This window comes from Lygodium microphyllum, chromosome 16, assembly GCF_053477565.2.
Source record: "Lygodium microphyllum isolate KBCC chromosome 16, Lygodium_microphyllum_v1.1.10, whole genome shotgun sequence".
NCBI lineage: Eukaryota > Viridiplantae > Streptophyta > Polypodiopsida > Schizaeales > Lygodiaceae > Lygodium > Lygodium microphyllum.
In genome coordinates this window covers 23,787,177-23,794,899 of record NC_141150.1, presented here as the reverse complement: position 1 = coordinate 23,794,899, position 7,723 = coordinate 23,787,177, and the positions used below count along the sequence as shown (strand labels likewise).

At 39.3% G+C, this 7,723-nt stretch overlaps 1 pseudogene; it reads left to right on the top strand.

Annotated features, from left to right (window-relative positions):
• Positions 1–3,605: 3,605 nt before the first annotated feature.
• On the top strand, positions 3,606–6,425 carry LOC148022628 (uncharacterized; annotated as a pseudogene).
• The last annotated feature ends 1,298 nt before the right edge of the window (positions 6,426–7,723 follow it).

Genomic DNA, 7,723 nt, shown 5'->3' with positions numbered 1-7,723 from the left:
AGCTTTCTTGCTTGCACAATGGAGGAATACACACAAAGGTGGAGGCTGAAAACATTTTTCCTCTTCTTAGTTGTGTAAGCCAAAAAGAACTCTAGTACATAGAAATAGAAGAACCCTATATATGGGTCTCAAACCAAACTCAACTAACTAAGGTGGCATACTAACTGAGCCACGAACTAGAGTAGATAAGGATAGCTATCATCTAGCTATTATTCATGGGCGGTGTACCAACCGCATCTGCAACTGACAAGTCGGTGACATAAATGCACAACGGTCACCCTGGCATATCACGAGTGGAGCTCAATATCTCAACAACAATCCTTAACAGAAGCTTTGACGATTAAGCACAATAAAACCACCCCATATAATCCGCAAGAAAATGGTTAAGTCAAGAGTACGAATAAACATCTTATAGGGATCTTATCCAAGAGTGTCTGAAAGAAAACGAGATTACGATAAGCAATTGTATGTGGTGGTTTGGGCTTACAATAAAACATTTAAGAGAGCTACATGCCACACCCCATTCAAGCTGGTATATGGGAAAGAATGTGTCTTACTATTGAAAATAGAGCTACCTATTGTGTGATTTACTCTCAATCATTTGTTGGGTGAGATAGAAGCATTACAAGAAAGATTTATTTGTCTTGCGCATCTTGATGAAATTCGATTGCAAGCTCTATTACATCAAGGGGTAGGAAAGAAGAGAATTAAAGCACTTCACGACCTTTGAGCTAAGAAATATAAAATTTTGAAGGGTCGATTGGTACTATACTATGATATTCGTTGTGAGCTATTTCTTGGTAAACTAGAACCCAAATGGATGGGCCGTATAAAATCATTAATATAGGAAAGAATGGCTCTACAACCCTTTTAGTAGATCTCCAGGGGTTAGAGTTTTAAAACAAGGTAAACTTTAATAAGTTGAAGCCTTACTACGTGTAAGGGCTGATGTTGGGCTTGGTGCCTATGCAGATCCTTCAAGATTTAGCTTTAACTTGCAGTAGATACCAAGACAATCAAATTGGAAGAATCATTCCTTATCTTGACCATCCATATTTAGAGCAACGTTACCACCAAGGTTGAGTGATCTGGTGGAGTAAAGGTTATCAAGTTATTGAGTGGTGAGAACTGGATTTTAGAATCCGTTTTTGAAGTGGAAAGGTGTTCAAGAGCGTAAAAGACCAACTTTTCATGCAAAATGAAATAGTTGTGGATCGATGAGGTGGAGTTATTCTAGATGGAGTTTCATGCCAGGAACCCAACACAAGTCTCGGTTCATCAATCGGAGTCCATTTGACCTCCCATTTAATCCCCACAAGGTTTGGTGTTATAAAGAAGCTATGTGATCCGGGAGCCAAAAAGTGTGTGACGGAGGCCAACTTCATAGATTTTGACACCATGAAGTCGGTTTTCCAGTTCCTTTGTGAATCAAAGTTCATTTAGGCCTACGTTTGATGGAAACCACTTTGCGTAGTGTGAAAACTCCAAACTTGAGCTAGATTTTTAAAAGGTTAAAGCCTTAAGCATTGTTTAAGGCTTGAGAAATGAAGAGACACAAAACATGAAATGTGGGGGCCCAAAAAGTTTTTATCTTTCTTTTTTACTGTTAGAATCATGAGGAAGGAAGACACTAGCAAGACATTGAATTTCTTCGACATCCATCGGTTCATATATGGTAGGGCTGAGGCATGATGTTTAGCCTCATTTCAACCCTATGTCCATGTTAAAGTGGGTTTTTATTGCTTTTGTGGAAGGAAAAGTGCTTTAAAAATCATGCCCTAAATGGACATCGAATGCACAATTTTAAGTGGTAAAGAGAAGAGGGTTGTTAAGTTCTTAAAGTACACTGAATTCTGATGTTTTCTAATGCATGGCATATAGAGTAGGTTATTTTCTAAAATTAAAAGGGTCTAGTAGCATGAGATCACTCGATGTTGGTCCTAAGCAACACAACAATCTCAATTAGAATAAACGCGTGAAAAAAACTATTTTTGCACCTTCACAATACTAGGTATTAATGAATAAAATTGTTTGAGCATGGTAGCCATACACAATTGCATTGTGCACACCATATGGTATCATCCTAGATGCATAGCAATTGTTTTCGTGGATGATGAACTACGTCAAGAGTGTGAGGTACCATAAGCTCTGTAGGGTTAGTGATTTGTTTCTCAGAAAATATTCAATGGAGGACTATCTAGTATCTCCTGGATTGATCAATTAAGAGAGTGGAGCATGTTTTGAATGTGTTCTATGTGTTCATGTTGACGCATCTTAGGGCCAATCCTTGAGGTGTAGGAGAGTTGTAGTGGAGTCACAGTAATTAGTCGAGGGGTGCTCCCTTTGTATATGCATATGTGGTGTACGACACCGATATGTTTAGGGACTCCCTTTGAGGAGTGTGAAAAGGCTTATCTATTGGATTACAATCCATACAAATGTGAAATTTGTGTAATTGAGGTTAGGGTAGTATACCCCTTAGATGCTCTTGGCCACGAGGTTGTGTGGGGTAGTTTGAGGTATGTAGTAGAGGGTCAGCTACCAGTGCCTTAGAGCTACTGTCGGGCCCATTTTAGGTCCTATGATGTGTCAAGACAAATCTTTCACGTGGGATATTAAGGTCTACTACTACCATTACTAAAGGATTCTTAGGAGTGTCCATGTAGAGTTTAGTAAGGAAGGAGGGATTGTACATGTTATACATCCTTTCTCTCAGTTCGACTTTGATTATCATAAGTATGAGTGAGTTGATCAATATGGCATGGTCTATCAATGAAGACTAGGTCTATACTTTGTATTTTGATGGAGCTTTTAGAGGGCCTGCTAAGCATGTGAGTGTTGGTGTGGTCATTAAAATTTATCGGCGTAGAGTTGTTATGAAAATGGAAGCATATCTTGGTATTGCTTTGACCAATAACATGGCAAAATACAAGGCCTTAATCATGGGACTGAATGTATCTCGACATGGTAGTACATATCGTTTATTAGTAAAAGGTGACTCACAGCTAGTGATCAATCAATTGAATGTGACTTATAGTGTGAGGGATCCTATTTTATGGATGTACCACCGTGTAGCCTTGGACATGCTGCATATTTTTGTGGTAGTGACTTGCTAGCTTATTCCTCGATAGTGGAATTGCTTTACAGATTTTTGTGGCCAATTATGTTTTTGTTAAGGATATTTTTTTAATTGTGGTCCTAGGGCACTCTTACAATTTGTTGAGATATTTGCAATCACACCTATTGTAGCCTCTTTGTATAAGGCAGTTCTGGGCTTAGGACATGCAGGCAGACTGAATCCCATATGCACAGCAAGGGAAAACTATTACCCATCCAGTTTCCTATAAAGCATTGTACTTGCTCTCTTTTATAATGCAATGTCATAGTACTTTTGTCCTTCAGTAAAGTATCTGTGTCATTGTCAGTCTCATACTCAAGATTGTGTTTATGAGTCCAAGCTTTCATCTTGGAACCTAATTCACTTGAGTAACAGTTGGTCAAGTCTTCAGTCTATGTCATGATGAACTTAATCTTCATCTTCCATCCGCCATAGCCATGCTCTAGAACCACATCTTTCAACATGGTATCAGAGCCCACGAGCATGGCAACATTCACCCACCTATATTCCAGTAGGCATACTTTCTGTGTTGGAGTTGTTCGTACTGATCATGAGAGCAACATACGTGACATTTCTCTTCATGCCTGCACTTATCACTGCTCCATTTCCAAATTCATTAGGGAGTCAATTTCACCAGATGTGGTTACATCTTGTGCACCATACTTTAGAACTTGCAGGTGCAACATTCATTAAATGGGATCAGTGGGTAGCAACAAGACCAAGTTTGTTCCCGAGATATCTTTGTAAAGAGCTTTCTAGACTGCACACACAAGCACCGGCACACAAATTCTTCCACACTCTACGGACTGTGGAAGGAGATTTTGGGAAAAGGTTGCATGAAATTTTTAAGGATTTTGATGAAGAATCAGTAGCTTCAAGGGGAGCATCGCACAAGTTCATAAAGCAACATTACGCTTCAGTTATCCTGGAAAGAAATCAAAACCTATGCTGATGGGTGTCAAAGTAAGGCACCCTGGTGTTAGTGGTGTCATTAGGCGAGACTTTGCACTCATCAATGGGGTTACTTGATTATCATCATTTGTTTCTGGTTTGAGACGACTGAGGTTGGATGAAAGTGTGCAGCAGTTTGCTATCTTTATGTTGACACAAATTGACCTCTAGCTAGATTGCACATTTGAGCAGGTCTTTATATAACTTTTGGAGATGGAAGGATGCATTTTTTCCAAAACCTCTCTATCCTTTAGTGCATCCTGTAGTTTTGGTAGAAATATATGAATAGGGAGAGTGTGTCTATTGTTATGTTGAATTATCAAAGAAAAGTCGTATCTTGAGTGCTCTTGCACACATTAGCATCCATACACTCCTCAAAAAGTTAATGGCGGATAACTTTATTACATAGATATGCACCCTAGCAATATTTTGGTTTGTATTGACAAAAAGAAAAGCTGAACCAAAAAATGGCTCTTCCCTTCCAGGCCTCGTGTTATTTTCTTGGATGTGGGAATGACAGCAAAGCTATCTCAGAGAGACCGTGCCAACCTTTAGAGTTCTTTAAGGTGATGGCTCTACGAGATGGTAGGACAGCTGTGCCGAGTGTACTTTGAACTTTTCAAGAAGGAAATCTTATCCCAATCCTACATCTTTTATCAAGGAAGTTGAATATTCTTTTAAACTATGGGGCTCAAAGGAGGGAGATAATATTCATCCAGGTGATTGTATGCAGGAGCTTCTGGAGCAAGTTAGAAGGCACAAGGTGAACATTGATGGTGATGTTTGTACCGTTATGGTCACTACAATGGTTCTTGAGGGTTATCAGAGCAAGTTAAGTTTCAATGCCTACACCAAAGAGCAATCAATGAGTTCATTTGAAGAACTTGAAGACATGTCTGCTGCCTTTAAGAAAGTGCAAGTCATTTCCACCGCCTCAAAGATGATACCTTTGCTTGAGGGGGACATGGACATGAAGACTGATGCAACGGATGCAAGCAAAGCCAATAAAGAAGCAGACCAAGAGAATCTAGAAGAAGAGGACCAAAAGATCAAAGCGGAGGACACTAAAGCTACAAGCAAAGTAAAGAATAAGTACATGATAAAAAAGAACAAGCTGGACTACACCGACAATAAGACCTACAATGAATTGAAGATCTATGTCAAAACAAATGTTGAAAACTGCAAGGGCCTGTTGGTCCTTGACCCAATTTTTACTAGACTTTTTTAGCCTTGTATTGCCTAGCCCTAATGCTTCTAGCATAGGCTTATAAACTCTTCATGTAGCCTTGTACTACAACCTCTGTAAGGCCCCTATTACAACCTCTAGATGTCCATCATGTTTGTGGTACCCACACTTAGCCTTTTCTGCGATAGCCTTTGGTGTTTTGCCATGTTTATGGTGTGCCCACATTTTGTAGGTGTTTCTCTCACTAAAGCCTCTACACACTTTGTACTTTCTGGTTGTGATTGAGGAGGGGTGTTGAGATATTTGCAATCACACCTATTGAAGCCTCTTTGTATGAGGCAATTTTGGGCTTAGGACATGCAGGCAGATTGAATCCCATATGCACAGCAAGGGAAAATTGTTACCCATCTAGTTTCCTATAAAGCATTGTACTTTCTCTCTTTTATAATGCAATGTCACAGTACTTTTGTCCTTCAGTAAAGTCTCTGTGTCATTGTCAGTCTCATACTCAAGATTGTGTTTATGAATCCAAGCTTTCATCTTGGAACCTAATTCACTTGAGTAACAGTTGGTCAAGTCTTCAGTCTATGTCATGATGAACTTAATCTTCATCTTCCATCCGCCATAGCCATGCTCTAGATCCACGTCTTTCAACACAATTTCCTCCCAATATTAGCTCAAGGCTACATTGGGGATTTCTTGTTGACACATCCTATTTTGGCTGCCACTAGTTAGTATAGATTATGAGTCATGTTGATAATTGATCACCTTTCTATTCTGTCATGGATGCATATAATCATTTATTGTCATATTTGTCGAACAGCCCTTGCTATTTATGCAAGGGATTAGCCAATAACTTGATGCACTTAATGTGTGGCCGAAGGAGCCCTCAACCTTGGTTGGCCTTATACTTCAGTAGAGTTATGTCAGGACCAAGGGTTTGTTTTAGTAGTACACTATTGAATGGTCATTTCATGAATTATTTTGTTAGGCCAAGAGAGCCAATTATTCTCTAGTGAAGTGCTACATCTCATTAGGCCAAGAGGGCCATGTGTCTATCTAGTGTGGATGTAGTTAATGGTTTTGTTTTAGTGTTGTGCTATATGGATTCAGCAAAACCTGGGGGAGCCTCTTGCTGCAAAAAAGCTTATTGTGGCCAAGTTCAAGTGATATTTTTAATTTACGAGTACTTTTTCTCTGTGTTATATGTATTTATGTACTTGTGGGGGATTTTTATTTTGTTGGGGACTAGCAATCAAGACAAGAAGTCCTAGGGTTAGGTTAGGTGTGCCTGAGTAATTATCTACCTCCTGTAGACATTGTTAGGCATTCTAAGAATTGTTTTAGAAGGTAGTACTAGGTGACCCTATTCTACTAGCTTGGTAGGTAGCTATTTCTAAGAGCTTTTGTTAGTAGTGAGACAAAGACACCTTCCAAAATAAAAAGAAGAGAAAATTTCAAATGCATTTGAAATATCAAAATATGGAGGTGTGTAAAAAGGGTTTCTAATCCCTCGAAAAGAAAAGGAAAAGAAGAAAAATCTTAAAAGCAGTTGATTATTGCCCTGTGAGGGCCAGGTAGGTTCCTAGGGATGATGAGTCAGAGCTGATGCCTTGCCTTCCTAGGGATGGCATTTAGCTCGAAAAAATACTAAGTAAGGTTGGAGCAAAAATAAAAGTGAACGGAAAAAAAAAAAGATTTAACTATTACCTCGTGAGGGCTTGTGGTGGTAGGTTCTTGGGTACCGAGTCAAGACACCAAAGACCAATGCCCTATTCTCCTTAGGTCACTACACTCAGTCCCCTCCTTTTTACACGCCCGTGTATGGAAACTTGAAGGAAAAATATCATAAAATGAAAATATATGCTAATCAAGATATATGAGTCCTTGCCTAGTAAGAGTTCTTAGTCCAGTCATCCGAAGCTGGGTAGGTAGTTTAGGCTACCACCTATGATGACTTCTTTGATTGTTCTTTTTAGCCAATCTATGTTGGAGTAGTTGGTTGGTGACTTGCTTTGGATTTTTGTTAGATTATGCTAGACCTCTCCCTCTCGTGGGTGTCATGCCTTGATTTTGTTAGGGGGTACGGTGAGAGCTATGTTTGTGCCTTGTTGAGTATTCTGTTTTGTGGTAGCTTGATACTTTTTATGGGTATTGTTTGCACAAATCAGTTTGTGGATTCATCTAACTAAGTTGCCTTATCCCGTGGTTGCCAATGAGAGCATGATTTAAATGCCTAAGACATGCATGAAAAGAGTAAAATGATGAAAATTTAACATGGAATTTGAAGCTCGATGAAAGTAGAAGACACGGATTCAACCATTTTAAGTGACCATGGATGATAAGAATGTAAATTTCTTCAAAAGATCGCCCCTTGAAGTGGTTGCAAATTTTATTTGAGGCTTTAATCTAGATGCACAAGATTTTCTGGATCACAAATTGAGTGTGGGAGCCGGGCACCTAGAAGG